Source organism: Helicoverpa armigera, chromosome 21, assembly GCF_030705265.1.
Source record: "Helicoverpa armigera isolate CAAS_96S chromosome 21, ASM3070526v1, whole genome shotgun sequence".
Classification (NCBI taxonomy): Eukaryota; Metazoa; Arthropoda; class Insecta; order Lepidoptera; family Noctuidae; genus Helicoverpa; species Helicoverpa armigera.
The window spans coordinates 4,147,412-4,173,374 of NC_087140.1; the positions used below are offsets into that span (position 1 = coordinate 4,147,412).

At 32.7% G+C, this 25,963-nt stretch overlaps 1 protein-coding gene across 1 annotated transcript in view; it reads right to left on the reverse strand.

The window, feature by feature from the left end:
- Window positions 1–22,733, reverse strand: part of LOC135118358 (octopamine receptor beta-3R-like) — a 67,805-nt gene extending 45,072 nt beyond the window's left edge. Inside the window, 1 exon segment of the mRNA XM_064040183.1 lies at window positions 22,529–22,733. The gene's annotated coding sequence lies outside the window, so the exon portion shown is untranslated.
- Window positions 22,734–25,963: the final 3,230 nt, after the last annotated feature.

The window sequence follows — 25,963 nt, forward strand, 5'->3', positions numbered from 1 at the left end:
ATATATGTCTCCCATAATTTATCTGATTGACATTAAGAGCGTGTACGTCAACCGCGCGCCATTTGGCCTAAAATGGTACTTTTCAAACCACTGTTTCTCAGTAACTACTTATCCTATAACTATGTTATTTTTTAATAACGCAAGGTAATTTCACTGTCTATATAGTTAATTGAACATAAATTTCAATTTGTGTAGTTTAAATACTTAAAACCCCTATAACGTAACAGATGTTTTATAAAATTCCCGTTCAGCGTCTATTTCGAAGCTTAAATTCATGTGAAAACAGTGGCAAATCTAATCATATTTATTTTTTTACTCATAGACGAAATCCCCATGCCTATAGTTAGTTGAAAACATTTTTTGATTTAGGTCTCTATCTTTCAGAAAAAAATATTTTAACAATGTGAAAAATTGTGAATTTCAAATGCTTTTTTTACCTATCTATCTTACTTAATTTAATATAACAATTATTTACTATAGTAATATAACTCTTTCTTTAAAACATAAACTTTATATTATAATTTAATCTCTCGTTTTATTTTTTATAAATTATTTAAAAGTACTATAAAACGCTGCACGCGAGTCAACTCAAACCAGACCGCCGCAAGGCTTCACAGAGAGGACGTGTCGCTCCGTCACATCGCGTAGGGTGAATAACCTCTGCCGTGGATACCGAGAATAGAGTACATTTCAAGCGCGACCAACAAATCTTGATACATTACTATTTTATTTAAAGCTCAATTTTGAAGCATATTTTTTTTATCGATTGAGTTGAAATTTTGTTTGAATGTTCAGTTTTAATGACAATGTATGATTCTATATCCAATATGGCGGTATACCCAAGATGGATAAAAAAATGTTTTTAATGCATTCCTACGATATGGGTATCAAATGAAAGGGCTTGCTATGAATAACTCGAAAAAAAATGTGTCGCGAGTCTAAATCCAATATGGCGGACTCCTTAGGCTAGAAATCACTTATTGCAGATGTCTGTTACGAATCGAGCTATAATTTTTTTTCATTTTGATGTACCCAAATTTTGACTTTTGATCTCGAATAACTTTTGAAGCATATAGGATAGATAACTTAAAACTTTATTTGCAATGGTAAACCCAAGCTCTTCACCAATATTTGGCTTTCCGGCAATTGTTGTTATTTGACCACAATTTTTCGGCCTGGATGGACTGGACCATTCATATAAAATAAACAATCAATTTTTCAAATCGGTCCAGGCGTCTTTGAGAAATCGAGAACAATCAAATTGAGAACAATCACAAAACAATCTAATTGAAACCTCCTCCTTTCTTTTTTTGAAATCGGTTAAAATACAGAAACTCTTAACATTGTCATTAATCATCAGTCGACTATTTAGTACTGTTGTAAAAATTGTATGTAATATACAGAAAGTCCTCAAAACCAAGGTTTTCATAGGTGCCCGATTTTTTTTCAAAAGAGTGTAAGTATTAACGACTTATTTTCATGCTTTTATATTTTAGACATCCATAGACTTACACTATTTTCCCGCTATTAACTACTTACTAAATAATATATTTTTTGTTCTACCAATTTCACTCGAAAGGATCAAAATGGTTTGTGTGACTATACGTGAAGTATGATAGGCACGCACACAGCCGCGACGCTAGTCTGCGCGGTTTTTTGCGTTCAATTACCTAAAGTTGACATCGCGCGCCGAGCGTATACGCTCTTAAGGGTAGTTCCTGTTTAACACTACTTCAAGGATGTGCCAGTGTAATACTTGTAAAACAAACTTCCAGTTTATGTACCTATCTAGAATTTTATGTTATGCTACTTCAGTGTTGTGGAGTGAAAGCGAGGCAGGAGCACAAGAGTGTAATTGAGGCTCTCACGTGCCTCGCCTCACCTCGCCTTGCCTCGTCAACACTCTCGCTCACTCCGCTCTGTACGCTCACAAGATTTGTGGCAGGAAAAAATAATGTTTTTAAAGGAAAAATGTTACATATTGACGCTTTTTAGTATTTGCTTTTTTGTCAATCATTATCTTGAGTGGTGAAATCAAAATTAAAATACTAAGTGGTGTTATGTTACAAATTAAGGGTGGATTACACTATTTAACTTTAACGATAGCTAAATTGTAACAGCCTGGAAATTGCCGCCCATTGCTGAAATCGGCGACATGACGGCTGGTTATTGTTATAATTAAGTTAATAGTGCAACCCACCCCAAGATTTTTTTATTATATTTTTTTATCTTTAGGCGAGTTTCTGTGTATATTAGATAAATACCTTCAGATAGTTAAGTATTTACATAGACATTCGTTTAAAGATAAAAATATATATTAGAAGCATTTTTATGAAGCTAAAACACATAAAGCTAATACACAGTCTGAACAGATTGCTCACTACTAATTGAGAGGAATTGTTAGCATATGACGTCATACGATTAGCTTAGTATAAACTGATTTGCTTCAGTGTTAATTAAGTTAAATTCTATGCAAACATGGCGGATCTTTGTTGATTTAATGTCTGCATACTGTGATGTTCACTTCTGTTTAATAAATTATCGCATTTGTTCAGTTCTGTATTGTGATTGAACTTTTTCGATGCAAGATGAGCTTTTAAATTAATATGATTGTGATTTATTTCGTTATTTTTGACTGTTTGTTACACTTCGGTATAATATGAGTTTAAAATTGATGCGTTGATTTCGATCTGTTTGTAGGTATGACTGTTTATACTTTCACGGTAAAATAGTTGATAGTTTTTTTTTTTCATGAGAAGAAACCCAATTGTGATCAATAACATTATTCTAATTAAGGAAAATTATTAGTTCTTTGACGTTTTATTTAGTTACTTCAAGTAATTTACATGTACAGAAGACTTCAAACAGCCAATTCGAACACAAATAACAAGAATTTTATCGATTGAATTAATAATTAATATTTTACACACGCCTTCATTAGCATTCCATATGTCGACTCGTCGAGTCAAGAGGTTAGTGCCTTTCTGTATATTTCAAATATTTTAATTTTAACTCGAAGTACAGGCACAAACACAAGTGGTATTCTATCAACGAAAACTAAATTTTAAAAGGTAGATCATGACATTAAGCTGTTACTTACAGATTATTTTCCAAGTCCTGGTTTGATTCCTGGGTTGAGCACGTTTCGAGTTTTTTTTAACTTTCACAAAGCAGCATCAAGTCTGAACATTGGTGCAGGTTGGTTAAGAGTCAAATGCAATCATTGTTTATCAAGTGATTAAACCAGCAGCTCACTCAAAAAGAGAGAGATCAAATTATCTAAATTTGAGTCTGGAGACCACGTAGACAAATTCGAAGATAGTCACGAACAAAAACGCAATCCATACAATTTCACTGCAGACAATAACATTATAACAAAGTCTATCTACTTAAAATCTTCCACATTAATTTAGTCTACGACATTTATCTAGTTTCAGGTATCTGAAGTTGCTTCGGTATCTGAAATTCGCTGAAAGTGCTTATCTTCAGAATTCAGGCTATTAAACACGTCTGCCCTCCTTAGTAGTAATAATCTAACTTTAGTGTGTTTTAATTTATTACTGCCTATTAAGAGCGTATACGCTCGGCGCGCGATGTCAACTTTAGGTAATTGAACGCAAAAAACCGCGCAGACTAGCGTCGCGGCTGTGTGCGTGCCTATCATACTTCACGTATAGTCACACAAACCATTTTGATCCTTTCGAGTGAAATTGGTAGAACAAAAAATATATTATTTAGTAAGTAGTTAATAGCGGGAAAATAGTGTAAGTCTATGGATGTCTAAAATATAAAAGCATGAAAATAAGTCGTTAATACTTACACTCTTTTGAAAAAAAATCGGGCACCTATGAAAACCTTGGTTTTGAGGACTTTCTGTATATTACATACAATTTTTACAACAGTACTAAATAGTCGACTGATGATTAATGACAATGTTAAGAGTTTCTGTATTTTAACCGATTTCAAAAAAAGAAAGGAGGAGGTTTCAATTAGATTGTTTTGTGATTGTTCTCAATTTGATTGTTCTCGATTTCTCAAAGACGCCTGGACCGATTTGAAAAATTGATTGTTTATTTTATATGAATGGTCCAGTCCATCCAGGCCGAAAAATTGTGGTCAAATAACAACAATTGCCGGAAAGCCAAATATTGGTGAAGAGCTTGGGTTTACCATTGCAAATAAAGTTTTAAGTTATCTATCCTATATGCTTCAAAAGTTATTCGAGATCAAAAGTCAAAATTTGGGTACATCCAAAATGAAAAAAAAAAATTATAGCTCGATTCGTAACAGACATCTGCAATAAGTGATTTCTAGCCTAAGGAGTCCGCCATATTGGATTTAGACTCGCGACACATTTTTTCGAGTTATTCATAGCAAGCCCTTTCATTTGATACCCATATCGTAGGAATGCATTAAAAACATTTTTTATCCATCTTGGGTATACCGCCATATTGATATAGAATCATACATTGTCATTAAAACTGAACATTCAAACAAAATTTCAACTCAATCGATAAAAAATATGCTTCAAAATTGAGCTTTAAATAAAATAGTAATGTATCAAGATTTGTTGGTCGCGCTTGAAATGTACTCTATTCTCGGTATCCACGGCAGAGGTTATTCACCCTACGCGATGTGACGGAGCGACACGTCCTCTCTCTGTGAAGCCTTGCGGCGGTCTGGTTTGAGTTGACTCGCGTGCAGCGTTTTATAGTACTTTTAAATAATTTATAAAAAATAAAAACGAGATTAAATTATAATATAAAGTTTATGTTTTAAAGAAAGAGTTATATTACTATAGTAAATAATTGTTATATTAAATTAAGTAAGATAGATAGGTAAAAAAAGCATTTGAAATTCACAATTTTTCACATTGTTAAAATATTTTTTTCTGAAAGATAGAGACCTAAATCAAAAAATGTTTTCAACTAACTATAGGCATGGGGATTTCGTCTATGAGTAAAAAAATAAATATGATTAGATTTGCCACTGTTTTCACATGAATTTAAGCTTCGAAATAGACGCTGAACGGGAATTTTATAAAACATCTGTTACGTTATAGGGGTTTAAGTATTTAAACTACACAAATTGAAATTTATGTTCAATTAACTATATAGACAGTGAAATTACCTTGCGTTATTAAAAAATAACATAGTTATAGGATAAGTAGTTACTGAGAAACAGTGGTTTGAAAAGTACCATTTTAGGCCAAATGGCGCGCGGTTGACGTACACGCTCTTAAGAAGCTTAGGATCAGCTGGGTTCTAAGCACCTAGCTAGAGTAAAATTTGTTACGTTTGTTTATAGTTTAACAATCGCGATATTTTGGGATAATGTTGGTGAACAAAAAATTACAGTAAATGTTATATCACATAATATTTACAGTAAAATTTAAAAAAAGTTACAGTTGTAATTAAACTTTTTTTTTTTTAATTATAAGATAGCAATATATGAAATATTACTAAGTTAAAAAATGAACTATACACAGAATATAGTTCATAACAGAATAATATGTCATTTATGGTAATAAATGTAGAAAAAAAGGTGTAACGCAAAATAAATAAGAAAAATACGATTCTTATCTCATTAAAGAAATTAAACCTTATTAATGTCAAGAAAGTAAAAATAAAACTACCAAAATCCCACAGACATAAAATATCAAACGAACAATTATTTTTTAATTGACGCATTAGCTAATAGGTTTGGTTTTAACAAAAGCAAAGACAATCAAGACTTACTTTTTTTAGTTTCATAATGAATGAAACCATAAACCCACTTAGAGGATTAAAACATTTAAAGCTTTTCTATCTAAATCAGATACGACAGCTTTTAGTAATTAGTAGAAACATAAAGTAGGTAAATGTACCTATATATAAAAAAAAAATATGTAGGAATAAGACTACGAGCAATTACCCGTGGTTTCACTTCACCTATTTCTCAGAAAGGCTGTATTTTTTTCAGTGTCCATACTTTTCATCTCAATCCGGTCAGTTGTTTACTGAAATGGAGTGTAAATCATCAGTAGAAGCCTAAATAATAGTGTAAACTATTGTCAAAAATATTGTCAATTAATAAAAAACTGAACATTAAAAAAAATGGCACATCTTTGTGATTGTGACCTTTTTTACGCGGTTATTAGTAAAACCACTTTTGTGCAGAACTGTACGTACTAACGTTAGAGTTGGGTTATTCCCGAGGGTTTAATACAACGTGATGGCATGACACTGGCTTATTTGGTATTATAAGTTCATTTCATTATGTCTGCGAATTTGAGAGCGAAGAAAATAATCTTTGAATATTTTTTTCGCTCACTTGGATACATGAATTTTTTGGGATCGCTTTTGTATACATAAGAAAATTAAGAAATCTATTATTAGAAGAAGTCCGAATTTATTAAACAAATGACTCAAAAAGGATTTATCTGACGGTTGTTACTTAGCCACTAGTTCCTCTCCAATACTCTATAAGTCAAAGCCAAGCCTTTTCCTAACTATGTTGAAGTCAGTTTCCAATCTAACCGGATGCAGCTGACTACCAGTGTTTTACAAGCTTTCAAATGCATTGTTTAAATAAAATTTTCCACCCGTTAAAACCACGCGGAACTTTCATAATCAAGCCTTTCATATAATTCAGTTTAGTTTACGAACGTTTTATTAAAGGCGGAATTGAAAATTCTAACGCCAACTGTGCACCCAATAAACATAAAATTGTATGAGCAAAGTTACTGTACTGTTAAATGCATTAAAACTATAACTTTTGTTTCAACATTTTGGTAAACGAATTTCGTTACATTTAGCAGTTTTCCGTTCTGAAAGTTCCGTAGAGCTGGCTGTTTGTAATAATTACAATATATTCGAAATTTCATGAGTAATGTGCTCAGTATATTTTCTACAAAGTTTGTTTAAACATCGAAATGCAAGGCAAACCATAAATAATTTTAGAACACACGAAAGTTATGTGAAAGTTTTTATCGGGATAAGTTACAGTAATTTAATGCTCAATTTTAGTTTACCTCATAATTTATTGTTTAATATCACAAATAAATTATTGTATACTTGTATCAAAAATGGCGACCACGAGTGCTCAATTAAATGAGTCATTGCTGAAGTCGATCGAATCGAGACGCTTACATTCTTACAATTTCACTCCTCATACAAAAACATTTCACTTGCCACGACCAAAATCTGTCCACATTCAATAAACTGGAAACATCTCAATAAAACTTGTCCACTTCACATTTGACGGGTACTTTCAAATCTAAAATGCATGAAAGCCAACCGCTCAGATCTACTTAGAAACACTTTCGATAGATATAAACTTGTGACTTCGAACTTTTAACTAAGACTTACAGTTCTAAAACTTTTAGTTTGTTTGTGTTTTTTAAAAGGTTCGCTTTGTTTGGGAAGGGTTTGTTTGCTAACTCTTTAAGGGGAAATCTTCAACCCTTGTTATCTTTAAAACGTCTATTTTTGTCTTTTGGTATTACGCGCCATCTTGGATTACAGGCTGAAAACATTAAATCCAAATGTAAAATCACAGCATTTTGATTGGAATTATTGTTCATTTCATTTCATCCGTAGCATTAACTTATCGTTCGTATATAGGTGTCACGGAATTTAACAAATATACGACAAAATTAACTTTGACCCAATTCCATATTTTGTATCATTCCGGTGTATCAGATTTCCATTTTGTGTCACATAATGTGAAATATAATCTTTTGGATGCAAAATCCTAATGCTTTAATACGATACTGTATTTTGTTTATTTGTTACCCTTTTGTAATAAAATGGCTGCAACAATTAACGTATACAATAGATATGGTATTACAATAGAATAAAATAAAACTTTATTGATAGAAAAGCTTTTAAAATAGGTATAAGATTTCATCTAGGTATGTAGTCGTGGTGGCCTAGTGGGCAAAGAACCGACCTCTCGAGTACGACGGCGCGGGTTCGATTCCAGGTCAGGCATGTACCAATGCAACTTTTCTAATTTTGTATGTACTTTCTAAGTATATCTTAGACACCAATGACTGTGTTTCGGATGGCACGTTAAACTGTAGGTCCCGACTGTCATTGAACATCCTTGCTAGTCGTTACGGGTAGTCAGAAGCCAGTAAGTCTGACACCAGTCTAACCAAGGGGTATCGGGTTGCCCGGGTAACTGGGTTGAGGAGGTCAGATAGGCAGTCGCTTCTTGTAAAGCACTGGTACTCAGCTGAATCCGGTTAGACTGGAAGCCGACCCCAACATAGTTTGGGAAAAGGCTCGGAGGATGATGATTTCATCTAGGTATGTAAAAAGATATATTTCGCTAGGATTTTATTTCACGAGTGTTATTCTATGTATAATAAAGAAAATATCGATTATCCATTCAATGGATTAAAAATATAACAATTTACCCTTTCTGCCCACCTATGGCTAAAGGTATAATGTATTTTAGGTCGCGGTCAGACTATGCTTGAAAAACCTAATTGGACATGAACCTAACTATGTATTTATAACCTAAACTGTTATATTAAAAGCCAGCTGCCCACGCTAGATTATTATTTCTATAACAGTATTAAACGATTAAGGATAAAAAAATGCTAAATTGGCAATAATTTTTACTTAGGCTCGCGTGACCGAAATGTCACGGGAGCGGTTACCGTTAGACTGAGTAAAACTAAAACAGAAGGTTCAAATTGACAGAAGTCAGGATATTAAACTTTGATACAATTTTTTTTTCAACTTAAAGTATTCAATAATAATTTCTTTTTGAAATAATAAATAAATCCAGAAATCCTGGGTCATGGTTAGAAAGAAAAAGCTATGATGAAAATTTTATAGATATCTATTGCAATGTAATTATTCTTTCATTTATTAAACGAAACTTTGCGGATCATCATATGTAGGCCGTGATATCATGATAGCTCTGGTGCTGAGTTTCCTTTGGCTAGTCTAGAAGCCGATCCATCGAAGGTTCAGTAAGGAGAAGACTAGCCAGTGATGATCCTCTTTTGTTCTGAATTTATATTAACCTTCTGTAATAGACTTGTCTAATGTACGAGTGTTATTAAAATCGGATCATTGGGTTCCGGATTTAATTATCGAAATGGCCTCGTTTTGCGGTTTTTGATAGTTTACTGTACACGTTTAGTGTCGCAAAGTTTTTGGGTACGAGCCGAATAGGTACGAATAGAGGATTCCGTTTAATTGAATTTCAGATTTCATGGAATTAATTGATGAAGGTAATTCATAGGAGCTTTGTTGGGTCTGCATTAAGTGTTTGTATTCATTAATTGGTGTAGTTGGGTATTGGTATTACATATTTTCTGTTGAAAATTGAGGCCTGGAATACAGGAATAGGTATTTTTTATCGAGTGAGTAATTGTTATGACTGAAACAGACTGTCGAGACACTTTGGAGAACAAGGGGATCGATTTGAAAAAAATATTATTTTTATCCAAACGCGCGAATTTGTTCCCACCACAATATATTTAGGTACTTGGGTTATTTCTACTTGTCTGCTAGCCCCTTTGAAAGCCACTTTAGACGCACAAAGCCACTGCAACTCCACATATCTAAATTGACTGCCATGCAGCATTCTGTACTGTGCAAGGTGCAAATACAGTCTAACGCTTTAATCCAATTACACCGAGATGCAGGAATCCTATGGGGTTGAACAGAGTGCTAGCTTTAGTTACTTGTGACGTACCGTGGAAAGCCTAACTATGTTGGTACATATATAGGTATACATGTAGAAAATAGTAAATGCGTATGGCGCCATCTTGAAAATATTTAATTTTATTATTTGTGGTGCTTCTAAAAAGCCATCATAATGGTTTGCCATCCATAAATATCATTTTTAGATTCTAATGGTGTAATGTTTTATTTACTGATTCATGAAAGGTTTAAGTATCATCTCCGAAGAAGAAGAATAGCTGATTTTTGCCTATCTTTTATTTCTGCTTTTCAGACCTCAATTTCAGGAAAAAATTAGACCTCTGACAGGTAAAATATGGTAAAATGAAAATAAAATTAAAAATTAAGAAATAAAATCAATTTGGTAAAATGAAAATAAAATTAAAATCAGTATGAAAAAATATTTCATAAAATTATCTACAGACGGACACTTGAGATTTGACTCAAATAAATTCGCTCAGCTGTGTCAACACTTGACCGCAATAAGCACGACTGAACTTCGCGACCCGATCGATTTGCGCGATAAACTTCACAACTTCTAGTTAGCTTAGAATATTAATTTACTAGTTTCCCTTTAGTAAAAGGCGGGCTAAATTAGATTAAATGGGCTATCTAACATTATTAGTGCGTTCAAAAAAGCTAAGTCATTTAGTTTGTCATACGTAGCGTCTACAAATTAAATTAACGGCAATTATTGTTTTTTTTTATGGCAAGTTTTAGATAGGCACTGCATATGGTTACATAAGTTTGTCCAGTAGAGTAGTGCAGTAACTATCTAAAAAAACATATTAATAATGTAACAGAAATACAATTTCATAATCGCAATATCCAACAGTAATATTATTTTACTCATTTTGAACTATTTTCGGCTTCAAATGGGCCTTTATTCATGAGCAAACGGAGTTCTTTTCGCAGCCTGACAGGGATCCGAACTCATGAATATGAGGCCTTTAAAGTCCCCAAGTGAGTCTTTGGGAATAGTAGGTCAATGTGCTTTTGGTACTTAAGGCGGAGTATACACTACTACGCTCCTGTGAGTTATGTAATACATCTGTGAGCATTAGGTACCGGGGGTGCGTTGTCAATGAGTTGCACGCAACACAAACTGAAGTAATTTTATAGAGTGAAAATCGTAGACAAGCTTGCCAGAGGGCAGCTCTCCCTTACAGCACTTTCATACTAGTGGATTTTGTATAAAAAACTAGCGCATATAAGCAAAACATTCCGAGCGGAAAAATCAGTTGCGCGGTTCCAAGCGGTATATTTTGTACAAGTAGCTGTCAATTGTTTGCTCATTATATTAAGTGCGACAATGCTTTTACGATCTCAACAGATATTCCCCGCAACTCCGCTCGTACAAACCAGGCAATGTCGATTGTAATGTTGATAAACAACCAATGTAAAAGGTTGTTATGTTGTCCCATCGGGTTATGAGAGTGAAGGAATAGTGAGTGCATCTGTGTCTGCGCAAATGCTTGTGCACTATAACATGCCCTGCGCAGCTAGCTGATCTCCTTAAGTGAGAACAGCCGCCGTGGCCGAAATCGGCCGTGGGCGCCATTATTATTATGTTGTCGCGCAGAAAAATCGACCGAAAAATCCACTAATGTGAAAGCGTTGAAGGATAAAACTTCCTGATCCATTAAGGGATAACATATGAAGGTTCCACCATAGAAATCAACGTTAGTATTGCAGAACAACAATATAACCCATCCTATTACAGTGATATTTCTTTAAGAATTTATGAATTATTTATCAACACAACGTTTCTTTTGTAGCTCTAGTACGGACCCTTGGGTCCCATTTTAGATGGGGCCGATCGATTTTTCGCTTGCCACAAAGAAATGAAGATATAAGTGTGAGTACAATGTTTGTGTATGAAAAAGGTTGAAATTGTACGTCAAACTGTGTTGTTTGAATTGTTACGTATTATTGCATGGTTAATGGTTTTTTTTTATAATGTAAGACTATGCATCTTTAAATGCGTCTTTAAATAGTTAGTCAAAGTCACCAAAAACATATTTTGGTATATAAGTAGGTATAATCCTTTATCTTTGTTTGTCTTAGAAAGATATTTTTAGATCATTTACCAAATAAGGAATAATCTAAAGACGTAATTCAATTATATGTAGGTAAATATTTTGTGAATAAAATAAGATATTATATGTTTTGTGATTAAAATTATGTATATCCAATAATACGTACCTATTTCTGTGTGCTCATAATTGTGAACTCCCACTTTTTTTCAATAAAAAAAGTAACGATCCATTAAACATTGTAAGTACTACGTAAATCATTGTGGCGTAAGTACCTTTATATTTAGATACATATTAGTATTTTATTTATTGACTATACCTGAAATAATTGAAGGAAATAATAGTACATAAAGATGTGCTCAGTTGTGCAGACATAGTTCAAACAATTAGGTTTTTATCAACTGTTTGAAGATATCTCAGACAGTAAATATGTATATATTTTAATATTGTAAAAGGTTAATACTAATATTATCTATACTAATATTATAAAGCTTTTTATTATTAAATATAATATAATATAAAAGGTTAATTGGATATTAGTTACGACAATTAGTGACAAAAATAAGCCGTAGTGCTTCCACACTATTAACGGGTTTTTGCAGCATGTAGCAAAATCAGCAGTAGATATATAAAGGTATATTGTCTTATTTTTGTGAGCAAATACATGGGTGTGGATATAACGATTGCATAGTTTTACTCATAAATAAAAGGAAACTTACCTCTAAATACCGTTATTTCTCATCTCATCATCTCACCTTTTTCACCTTTATTTCGTTTTGATGAATTTTCCTTCTTTTGCTATCACGCAATCCGCCCATAAAAAAAAACTAACGAACCTTCTTGATTCGATATCAAAAACTTTCCTCGAATTGCCTCCTAAATAAATTCATATTTTGTTACTAATAACTGTGAAAATATCTCTGTCTATTTGTCGTATTTTCACGCTTATACTACTGATCCAATTTAAATGAAGTACTAGATAGTCTGAGAAAAAATTCAATAATTTACTTAAACAAACAGTTGGATCAAAACCAAGTACGAATTTATGATGTGACTTTTATAAACCTATAATTATGTGAAGTGATACCTACATGTTTGTCTTGCATCACAGTGGAAGAAAAATATCATGAACAAATGAATACAACCTATGAAGATTGGGAACTCTTTGCGTGGCTATCAATGCTCATAACATTCTTTTTATATGAGAGGTCTTTCCCCAACCGTAAGCCAATCAATACCATTGTTATTTTTCGAGGTATTGTATGAATATCAGAGATCCCTTTTATATATCAGTTGATATACCATACGTATGTTAAATACGATAATTCCATGCGTTACGGTTCAGTTTATTGTGTCGGCACACGAAAACCGTACCGATTTAGGTTTATACAAATGGCATACAAAATCCCTTTCATAATTTGTTTTGTTGTGTTGATCATAATAATTTATTCTGCGCGGGTATATTTTTTATGTTGAATGGGATGGGTTTTTTTGCCTACATGGTTCATACGGATAAGAGATATAAAGGAAGGGTTAGAGTCGCAATGGACTTTTTTTTACTTTAAATATGATTATAACAACTTCCGCGCTAGATAAACAAGTATTCTATGTAAGACTTTTTAAAGGCTTAGTGAAAATTCAATTCAGGGTACAGTTAGTTTCTGTTTTCAGTTCGTTGCGTGAAATTTATTGTGCCAACTAGTTTTTTTGTTTTAAAGTAATGATTCTGAATAAGCCTTGTGTTTGCGTAACTAGTAAACCATTGTATTGATATCAACACAATTTAGAACCTCTTACTTGCTAACATGAATAATAGGTTAAAACTAAAATTATAATGAGTTATAATTTTCTCGATACATGTAAAAATATTATCAGTTTATTTCACTTAACGTTTATGTTATGTTTATGTATACCATCAACCACACTGCCTGTTGTTTATTTTAAGCTGCATGAAAGACAATTTATGGACCTGACCTACATTATAAAAATATAACCTTTTACCAGCTAGGTTAGGATCAGTTCTCAGGTTACTTAGAAATGTGCCTAAATTGCGGTTATTTCTGAATAAGCATAAAATTCTTGCTATACTAATTTTAACATCAAAATTTAAAATTTTAGGGGTGTAGGTAAGTAACACTTTTCCAAAAAAAAATCACGGAACGAATACCAATGCCTTATCACTTTAAAATATTAACACCATATTTCATATTTTAAAAGTCTGGTAAAGTTTTAGAAAATTAAAAAAACATGACATACGGCACACGACCAAACGCAGTGAAGCGTGTTATGTGTGAAAACCTTAGTCTCATGAGACACAAAAATAATATACAGAACCATTCCAAATTAATATGTTCCATAAATTGTATAATATTTTATTACCTAACACACAACAGGGTATATTTAATAAACCTCAGTCTTGATTTATAATAGAGATAGTAATTCCCTTGTTACCGTTTGCACGGCACATTAATGTATTTCATAATAACATATTTCGTTTTAATTGCTTAGATTTAGTAGTAATTTGTTATGTGTTTTCGTGTTCTAGTCTAATTTAATACTTACTGTCGTGACATGTGGTTTTATTAGCTTTCTTATCAAATGATGAGTACCTACTGAGGTTCGATGCCTGGGTTGGTAAGGTTTACCTACTTACATTTCAATTTATTAATTCGATATGCGAAGTTTTTAGAAACAATGTTCATTATTGCACTTGTTATTTAAATGAAAATAATTCCCATACGATGATAAGAATATGCAAAATTACATCAACAATGGTCAAGCAGTTTATTATATTACGTAAACTTTCAAAAAAGGGAACTACTTAGGTACTAAAGTACATTAATTTCTATTTCAATTATTTTACGTAGGTATATCTTTGAGGAATAGTTTAGGAACTCAAGTTTGAATGTTCTTCGTGACACGTGGAAGCCAAATTACAGAACTGAGAATTCACAACTATGTTGAGTCTTAGGTGTCTGTAGGTAGGTGATGTCATTGAACTAAGTAGTTTATTAAAGTTTATTATTAAAGTTTTTTTCACATTTTAAATCTACATACTTTACTAGCTATTTCCCTGCATTTTCACCCGCATTCCGAGGGAAATTCTTCATCCACCTAAATACAGAATGTCCTTCTTTCCAAGGCCCCAGACTATCTGGTAACCAATTGAAATCGGTTCAGTAGTTTTGGTGTGAAAGCTCAACAGACTCACAAACAGGCAGTGCTATTTTCGTATTTAGGTATATTGTGAAAAGTAAGGGTTTCTAAAACAGACTCACAAACAGGCAGTGCTATTTTCGTATTTAGGTATATTGTGAAAAGTAAGGGTTTCTAAAACAGATGTTACCTTCGCCTCAACAAATCACGAGAAAAAAAACTTTTGGAATATTTTCTTCGTAAGTAAAAAGTGACAGAACAAATAAATTCTCTTATATAAAAAGAAAACATATTCATGTTTATTTGAAGGCCTACAAGTTCTTTAAGGTTTTTCTGCGTTATATTTATCTTGTAAATCAAGCCGATGACAAGCCGAGCGTTTTTTGGTATCTCACATTTTTGCTGTCCAATTTATGTTCCCAAATGTATTATATTTTTTTTGTATCAATAAATATAGGTACAAAAGTTTTGTGTTGGATTCGTGGTACCATAAATAGGGACCTCATTGTGGTTCATTTATTTTAAAGCTGTCTCTCTGTATACAATTTTGTCCTTAAGAATATGTACAATTGCCACAATGTCCGAACCTAATGTCTCGCTATTTATCGGTACTAATGTCTAACGGGTACATTTTTTGTTGTTTGTAACGTTGTTTTATTCAGGAAAACTTCTAGTTATTCATACAGGTAGCCATAATGGTAATTATGGCTTCATAGTTTTACTTACTCACGTTTTACCTTAAATATTTCACGGTATTTAGAGCGTCCTATAGACAGTTCTAAAATCAATTCCCCTTTCTTCCACCTTAAAAATAATTCACAATAGAAACCTAAGCTACTCAAAAATATAACGATTTTCAATTCAGGTTAAAACACTTTACTGAAACATAATCTTTTTAAAACGTTACACGGCAATTAGACATTGTTGTTATTTTTAACCGACCGCGTTAAACTGTTTAATATTCATTTGCAGTTATTACCGCTTGTCTTGTACTTGTCAGCTATTAAATCGTGCCCAATTAACTAATTTCTTGCTTAAAATTTATTTGGGGTTGCTAATTGAGATTGAAGAATGGTTTTTAGAAGCTTAAAGGTGTAAAAAATAGGAACTGTGGTGTACCATCATAAATAGATTTCTGGGTTAAAAGGCTTGTAAATAATGGCCATTGTATCTGATTTAATACCGCAGATATTATATAGTCTTAAATAGTCCAGACTAGTACTCTGTCAGTTTGTCAAATGAAATTTTGTACACAGATAGTCTAAACTTCTAGAGAGAAAAGCTACATTTTGCCTGGGTGCGGGAAGTAGTTCTCCCAGAAGGTGGACGAAACCGCAGGTTACAGTGTAGTACAATCCACTAAACTAAGCCTATTATGTGAAATATTTTCTTGTAACGAGGTACTTAGTTCGCTCATATTCCAAGTACGAATTGCATTTACCATCAATAGGTTAGAAGGCTGGTTATTGCAAAACGAAATGGAAATCCAGTTCACAGAATTTGTAAGCAAAAGTTGATAAGCATTTTTTTGAATAGAAGATCTCACTTAGACTAGAACTAACGAGGCACTCAATGGCAATATGAAAGCATAATTAATTAAATGAGTTTATCAATATTATATTCATTTCAAGCCATAAACCCCCTTTTTTCTGTTGGTTTGTTTGCACCTTAAAGGCTCCAAAGTTACTGAACTAATTTGAAAAATACTGCAGTATAAGAAAGCCCATTCATCGAGGAAGGTTATAGGCTATTTATCCGTGTCCAAGAAGTAGATCCCACTGGACATAGGTAGTTGAATCCACTGGTAGAACCAAGTATTATATATTTCACTCCGTTCCATAAATTCTCTGCTTTACTAAAGACTTATTCTGCGAAACTTCTATTTATATTATTCAGTGGCCACTGGACTTGCCGGCTGACTTATTTCAAAAATACGTAGATAGATACTATCTCTCGCTACATTTCCCCGGGAAATGTTTGCTTAGCATTGTGTACCGTGAAAGTATAGTGCGGCACACTGAGTACATTTTGCATTCTTAGATCTGTATTGTTGTAGCGAGCGCTTACATAAGTCCCCGAGTGCGTTTAGATTTGTTTAGTTTTGCTGCGTTTGTTTTGTGCTTGTATGTTTTAGTATGTGGGAAAACATACATTGTTTCTCGCTCCAGATTACTCCGTGCACTGGGATAAAATGTTTCCCATTAGGGCCATTGTATGTGGTTTGTATTAATGAGCTTGTACATATGTAGCTTTTTAAATGGTATGCACTGTTAGATACTCCTACGCATTTAATTCTTCATAGTGTTTTATCACTAGATTTGTAAGTTGTCAAAAATCAAATAATGAAAGCTAGATAGAAGAATGCAATATATTTTTGACGATGTATTAAATAGAAAAGGGTTTGCAATGAACGTCAAGTCACTGTCGCAATATAACTCGAGCCGACTGAGTGAAAGAGTGACGGCTTTATTTGAATAAAAAAGCAATATACAAACTGTTCTCTCAACTTGTCAAGCCTCAAGAGTATTTCAATTAATATTTAATATTCTCTCGACAAAAGTTTTGTGTCTAACAAATGCGAATGTGTCTTTTTCTGTCTCTATAGTGCGGGTAGTATGTGAGATGAAATTTATTTCTTGTAAAAAAACTTATGGAAATCGAGGAAAGCACCTAAAACATTGTTTTTGACTAAATATTTGAACTTTCGTATTATTTAAAAAAAAAACGCGCGTCTGGTATAATTGAAGACAATCATGATTTTGAATTTACTTTAATATTTATAAAGATTTATGTTTGAGATTTCCGCCAAATCATGACAATCAGCCAATCTAGCATCAAGTAAATAATATCTCCCTCAATAAATTTTCAATTTCAATTACTCATCCATAAGCTAGCCAGTTTACTAGCTCGTACTAAACGCTCCTAAAAGACAAACAGACTATACACCGTAATAGTGAGCTGTATTTTGTAGAATAGTAGCGTAATTTGTAACCGTGACGTATATTACTATGTCTATGTTAACGCTTAATTTATCATAGGGATGAGCAGAGAACAGCTACAAAATGAGGTCTGTTTGAAACAGAAATAATTCCTTCGTGAATACGTAGGAACGTCTATTGGGATAAAGCACGCTTTCTCTTGTCAATCTATCCTTTCTAATATCCTTATCCTTACTTGTATTATAAATACGAAAGTAACTATGTTTGTCCGTCGCGTTCACGTCAAAAATACTGAACCAATTTAAATGACCACACATATGATAGTCTAGGGCTAGGGCGTGAGAGAGAGGATTTTTTTATCCAGTAGCGGGAAATAGTTCCTCTGCCTCTGCAATGTGACTGCGGAGAGCAGCTAGTGTACAAAGAAGCCTAGATTAGTACTTATATCCAGTTGGATTTTTGACTTCACAGAAGAGATCATTTTAAGGAATTTAGATATAATTTTTGTGTTTGAAACGACAAATATAATTAAGTTTGCCCAATATTAAACTAAATAGCATAAAACGATTTGTATAATATCCCAGCAAACTCGTTTTCGGGGCATAAAATTCTATTGTTTGCAAACAATTTAATTATTTTAAAATGACCCAACGCTTAGCAACTGTTAACGGCTGAGGTAATATTTAATTTTGTAGGAATACCTTTTGTATTTAGTTTTCACTGCGAATTGAAATAATACAATTTTATTTTAATTTATGCAACGATTGTAAATCTGCTTGGTTGAAATGTAAATTATTTAAATAAACGTAAATATTTTTATGAATTGTTGCTGATGTTGTTTTGTTATGTATAGGTAGGTGTAGATAATGTTTAAAGAAATTATTTTTGATGCTTTCTTAAGTATTTGATAGCCACCATATCGTAGATTTAGCCACCTCATGATATGTTCGATAATTTCACGAAATAGACGTGTTTCTTTATATGGACAACTTAATTAAAACATTTCATGCCTGTATCATTTACATTTCGTATAAATAGAAATATTAATTAAAAGATTTAGCATTTATATGCTTCTCAAGTTTACCTGAATCAGCGAGAGAAATCACAATGCTCTGTTGAGCTATACCTACCAGTAAATCTTAGTATTAAAAAAATATAACATCGTATATTGTAATAGGTATCATCGTGAACGGCTTACAATCGATGGCTCACCGCGCCATTTCATATTCTACATTGACAAGCTCTCTACACTGAATAGCTTAGCACATATACAGGGTGAACGTTTTAAAATAAATATCGTTTACGCTGGCTTTTGGTTATATTTTTTTTATCTTTTTTGCGGTAGCAATTTTTTCATTTAGATATCCGAGTTGGCAAATACTATAGCGAGATAAAAAATGAAGTGTCTATTTTAATGTAATATGCATTGAAATGAAAGAAATCAATGTGAATAAATCAATTTAATTGATACCTATATGTTTAGCAGTCAACCTATTTAGGTACAGTCACAAAGTCAATAGTTTCTACACAAAGGAAAGAGTTGTCATAAAAATAGTGTGACCTTTTCAAAATCACACAAAAATATGAAAAATACGTTTTCAAAACTCCCCTGTATACGTAGGTGGGAATTCTCACCAGCAAAGCAGTTAATATCGCTTCGATATTGGACGACGTTCCTATATCCGTTCTGCGGCAAGAAATGAGGGAAAGTTCAACTTTAAACCTGTAATGTGGGTTTAAGATATATGGGAATGTATGTTGGATTTAATGTAGAATTTTGACTGTTAAAACTGGGAATTTTGAATTTAAAATAGTATTAGCAAAAATGTCTAGGATTTTTCACACGAATCAGCTTTGGGTTTTCTTTTATACTTTTTTCAAAAAAATAACAACCGACTTCACAAAGCACTGAAAGGGACTCAGTATCAATTTTGAAAAATAAGTCGATGTGTGCAGATCTACCTATTCACTGTGTTTATTTTGTGACGACCGACTTAAACTGACATCTAGATAGACAATCAAAAAAGGAGAACCTATTAGGCACCTATTTCTACTTCAAGGTACAAAAATACATACACAAACACGTAATTATTTCAGAAATACGAGCAACAACAATGATATTTCGTTTCAAGTAATGCTGATATCATTTCCGCGGTATCTAATACCGTTGATAAGGGTCACTCATTAACGCGTACATAACAATATCTCTTAATTAGCGCCGAAGTAAATAATGTATCGAATATCGACGAGGGTTCATAACGGATTATTGTCTTTTCGGGTATTTTTGGAGGAATGTTTTGTTTGGGTAAGTAAAGATTTCATTTTGAGAAAATAATCGTGAAATCTCAATATTTCGGATAGCTTTTTAGGAAGTGATTCGATAATACATTTTTTCAAACTTACCTTACCTTAACTTACATATTTTTTTTATTATGTAGTATAGTAATCTGTGGAAAATGTTGTGGGTAGTATATTTGTTAAGTTTAAAGTTAAGACTATTGTCTACCCTTAATGTACTACTGTTTGTTTTCCCAAATATAATAAATAAATAAATAAATATTATAGTTATGTATAGGTATACATACACACATATAGCCAATTGCCAAGTTCTGGTCATTACTATTACTAAACTATCCTATGCTTCAAATTAAATCTAGAAGTTAACCATATATTATTTCCTAAACATAGATATAAGTAAGAATATATGTAGGTATGAAGGCAAACAATGTATGAATTTCGAGGTAACCAATAAATTATAACTTTAACCCGTCGTTTAAAGCTTAAATGACTTAAATTATTTTGTTTCGGAAGTAGAAATGACATAAATTATTGTTTTCCGTTTAACCTTTTAATGGAATGGCGTTGTATTTCAAACTAAATTAGCATAAGTATTTAGAATGTTTCAAGTGAAGTAATTTTCTTCTTCCTTCTTGTGTAACTTTGTATTGATCAATTATTACTAAGTAGCTGTTCGAACAAAAGAATACTAACGGTAATTCTCTATTTAAATATTGGAAATAAAAAAGGTACATTATTTACCTTTTATACAACGTACACAAAACGTATACCTCTACAGTAATTTTGATTATATTTCACTGAAAACATATTTCCATAATAATATATTAAGATAATTATCTCTTCGTTCTGAACTCTGCCAACATTATAATACATGTCGTTATAAAATCGATTCCTATGTCCTCTTAAAATACTTGTAGATTTTTAAATGCGACCTTAAAAATTCAAAGAGTTCTATTTTAGGAACAGATAAGTATGACTAATTGCCAACATTTACCGAAAAAAAAGTTCTTTAAATAAAAAAGAAATTGATCTTAACAACAAGAAACGAGAATTTAAATTGGATTTAGACAAAGGAGTTGGTTTAATTAATTTTCAGGTTAATGTTTATACAAACAAGGAATCTTCTTGATGTTGTTTTGTTAATAGTTGCTATTTGTTCGAGCGAGATAATGCCCGGAATACACGGGGCTAGTTGTTCATGTTAGGATAGCTAGCTAGTGTTAGTAGGAGTGTGTCAAACGAGAACTTCTGGCTCCTTGTAGACAAAACTATCTTCATTTCTATGCTAGTAAAGTTATAAGCTGGCTCACAAACCGGATAGTTTCAATTTTTAAGATTTAGTAGTAATACCACACCACGCATTTTACTATTGTGGTTTGTGTGTTAGCTTTAAGTGGCCGGCGATGCTAATTTACATCTAACTAGTAAGTAGGAAACACGCATTTTGCCACCTGTCATTGCACTCTATAGTTGTAGCTTACAATAATCTAGTATTATGTCAATTCAAACTATCACGTTACTAGCTCAGGTCAGCAAGCCAGGAAAATTTATAACAGAACTAGCATCTTGCTATTGAAAAACTATAGCCTCGTGTTTCCCGGACAAAATAATTGCCGTTACAAATGAAAATCGATCAACGTGGCATGTTATGAAGATGTAATTTAAATAGTAACAAAAATGCAAGACAAATGAAATATTTATCATACAAAGTTTTTAGCTATAATTAATTATTTCTGTCACGTCAGATCTTAAAGTCTTCATTATTTATTCTGAGTCCGGCTATGTAAAATTTTTAATTTTCTAAGCCAAAATTTGCTTAGGTATTTAGATATATATACATTTCAAAGACTATTTAATGATTTAATATTAAAATTGTATAGGTTCTGCAACTGAAAAAAAAACTGTCAAATAACAGTTCAAAAACAGCCTACCTTTTGAAACAAAAATATATTTTTAAGAAGTAACATCTTTTGCAGAGTAAAAGTAAATAGATAAGCTTATAGTTAATGCGTAAATAATAAACACGTTAGTAATGTTACAATTCCTTAAATTCGATTTTTCAAAATAATATTTTTAATAGATCCATCAGCCCCATTGTACCGATATGAAAAAAATTGGGCTTATGTATTTTACATCAGCATGAGAACTGTAATTAAAAAAGTTTTCACCAATATTTTTCATAAAAACAACCGACAGAAAGTTACACTTGTAATTTAAAATATCAATAAAACTTTCGGCATAAAATGTAAAGTCGAAGCCAATTTAATTTTGTCTGTACACGGAAAGTTTTACCACAATCATTTACTTTTCACATAAGCTGTTCATTCAAAATACTGCAGAGGAATATGAGTTTATTTTTTTGAGTACAGGAAACGATTAAAAAAGTTTTTTCATATAAAAAAAAGAATCATACCATCGTCCAATCCGTACAAGCCGCTACCATTCGCTTTCACAATTATATTGTACGTTGAACTATCAGACAAAAACTTATCCACTTTTTACATAACAATTTTACACACAGTGAAAAACTCAACGCTTACTACGCACACATACATAATTCCTTTCTATATACTGTTTAAATGCTACGAAACTTGCTCGACCACGTAGGCGCGCTACGAGAGGAGTCTACGAACGGACTGCCGTAGCTTTCAGCCCGTGGCTACGAAGCTACGACATCTTATATCATGCGTCCCGTTCTCGCGGCATTGTTTTTATGTGTCTGTCCTTTTCACTAAATATGGTATCTCAAATAAGAGTAGACTGTTTGGTGAAGGCTTGAACTAAAATCATTGTTGCCATTTTAAACGGCAGGAAATTTTTCTTTTTTTTTTTGTTGTTTGTGTGTGTGACTTTACTTGATTCTTGTATGGGAGGTGTGAAAAGGTTTTTATGTAAATTGATAATGGAAAGAGGGTTCGTTTGAGGGTATTTTGGTTTTAATACATGGTTTGTGCGGATTGATGACCCGGGCGGTCCTGCGGTTTTGTGAAATTTTAAAACAAAAGGGGGATTTTAGATGTTTTAAGCGCATTATTCAGCATTATCATATTTTGTGGTCAGAATTGTTCGTTGTGATATTTTTGGGCGTATTTATGAGGGTGAATGTTAGGATGGCGGAATTATGTTTATAGCTGCCAGCTTGCTAAAATGTTAGAATAGGAATTGGTAATAAGGGGTGATGCTTAGGTTCTACTATTTTCAGCGTCCAGTTTGTACAGCAAAAAAATAATAATTTTACTTTCGGAAAAATCTTATCGTTGTATTGTATTTGATCTAACCTTTTTCAGCGATAGAATTACAAAATATTGCATTCTAGCTTTTATCAGCGGTTTCACCCACTTCACGAGAGGAATATTTAATATTCCTATACTTAAAGTAGTTTATGTGCTATACTAGTCTATAAGCTGTACTACTACTAAGTTTCATTTAAATCCATTCAGTAACTTTTGCATAAAACAGTAACATTCATACATCTATCTATCTATACAAAATTTTTAGTCAAACCGAATAATTTGCTATAAACATTTTTAATTATAGCACGTACCAATAATACAATCAACTTTTTGAAAAATATAGGCGTTTAACTATTACCCAATCAGCAAAACATTACAAACTTCCAACAGAGAATCGATTGAAGGCTATTGGCACTATCATTAGCTCAATGGCGCTTTTAATATTGCATTCACATTTCCATGTAAAAAGTAGTCATATAGCAACCTTGTATAAAGTAGTTGAGTGTCAAGCGGACTCACACATGAAGGGTTAATTTTTACGAATATTTTAATTGCCAAAGTTTGCATTGACAAGAAATTAGGTATCTGAAATAGCTGGTGTACTGCAGTCTTCCAAAGAGAAAGGAATCTCAGTGATATATTTTAAATGATTTTTAAATACAATTCATGAAACACTTACAAATAGGCAGTCGCTCCTTGTAATACACTTGGACTCAGCTGCACTCGGTTAGACTGGAAGTCGACCCCAACATAGTTGTGGCTTAGGAGATGACGATGATGAAACAATTACAGCTGATGACAGACCATGGAGAACCAATTTTTTTCCTCTGTGTGACAGAAAAGCCCATAGTAAATACTTACCTATATCGTCATATTGGCAATTGTATACGGAATTCACAAAATATTACAACGACATGTGCAATTCACTATCGCTGAAGGTTCTCATATAAATGTCAAAGTTAAAATCTTGACATTGACCCATATACTCTATGAAGAGGTAGTGTTTGGCATCTTGGCGCAGTTTGGGGGAATTTGGCACTGGAAGATGAACGTTGAAGTAAGTGCAAGGATGCGAATGTAAATTATATGTATGTAAATATGTTTGTGTGTGTCTTATGTAAGTGAATGTTAGAAGACACACAACATTTTCGGTCGTATGTTTGTTTCTTTTTGTGGTTTTAAAATTTGTATAAACTTCGTGTTATAAGCTTTTAGGAGAAAGTAAGTTTAACAATAAATAAGTATCCAATAGGGTTTGCTTAGCTTACGACGAATTGTTGAATTATTTTGACTTTTATTTTTATTCAGCATCCCTATTAATTATTATTTTTCTAATTTCCCATATGACTTCATCTCACAAGTAAGATAACGTAGCCTTCTTTGATCGTTTCCAACGTAGGTAGATAAAAAATGATTTCAAAAGACCTGAGCCTTTAAAAATAGGAGTTTTATATCCCCAGCCAAAAAAAGGTTTTGTGGGCAGTACCTACTAAATATTGCACGACCTATTATGAAAGCCTACTATTTAACCCTTACAAGGGCACGTGACCTTCAACGATAAAAAAACTAACATAGTACGGACGTCATTTCTTCAAATGTTTCCGTTGTAGTCACCGTCCTATCGAGAATTTTCCAGAATTATTTTAATTAAAAATTGTTGAAGAAAATAAAACTGTCTAAGTGCAAATTGAAGTGTTAAGAGATTTTCGTTAACAGTCACTTCAGATGACTACGTTAGCAGCGTTTATTACACGATCTGTTTTTATACGCAATTTTCTCACAATGTTACAAATGTTTTGTATTATTTTTGAGACCCAAAACTAACTGTTAACCAATAACAAATGGAAATGGCTAAAAGAAATTACGATATAATGAAAAATAGTGTTAATACTCCTCAATGATCGTTAATTAAATAAAATAAACTACATTTGTTCCAAAAAAAGGAAAAGAATTGGTAGGTTATTTTCATTATAAAAAATACCTTACGTAAATTGGTTTTCTAGATTTCCCCGTAAGTACAGATACTTTTCTCACAATGCAATCATCGAATTTTTAAGCCTGGAAATTGGTCGTAGTTTCGCCGAATCCGCAGATTTGGTTTTATATTTATTTAAGAGGCCGTACTTATATGATTAGTATTTCAGTTTCGGCCGAAACCGAAAACGAACCCTCGGTCGGACTCTACCAGAAATAGATCATCTGTGGAAATTTCAGGTGTCCAGCTTTAATGGTTCATGAAGTACAGACAAACGGACAGCGAAGTCTTAGTATCAGGGGTATACCCTTTGGGTTTAGATCCATAGAACCAAATTAACGTTGTCCACAAATTAAAATTAGTACGCGTACTGTCTAGAGCCTGAAAAAAGCCCTTAGCTAAGTTAAAGCCTTGGCGCAGTCGATCTGTGGATGGGTAACCATGTTATCATGACCAGTTCAAAGTTTTAAGTAAATAGAATTCAACTAAGTATCATTAATAGTGCTAAGTATAGCTGATTTTAGAGAGAATCAACGCTGAGTAAACCTAACCGGCTATCATTCCTATATCTACATCAAAGCGATGTCCAGCTAGTGTAATTACGTGCACATGAGACACTACAGCTTTGTCTCAGAGACAG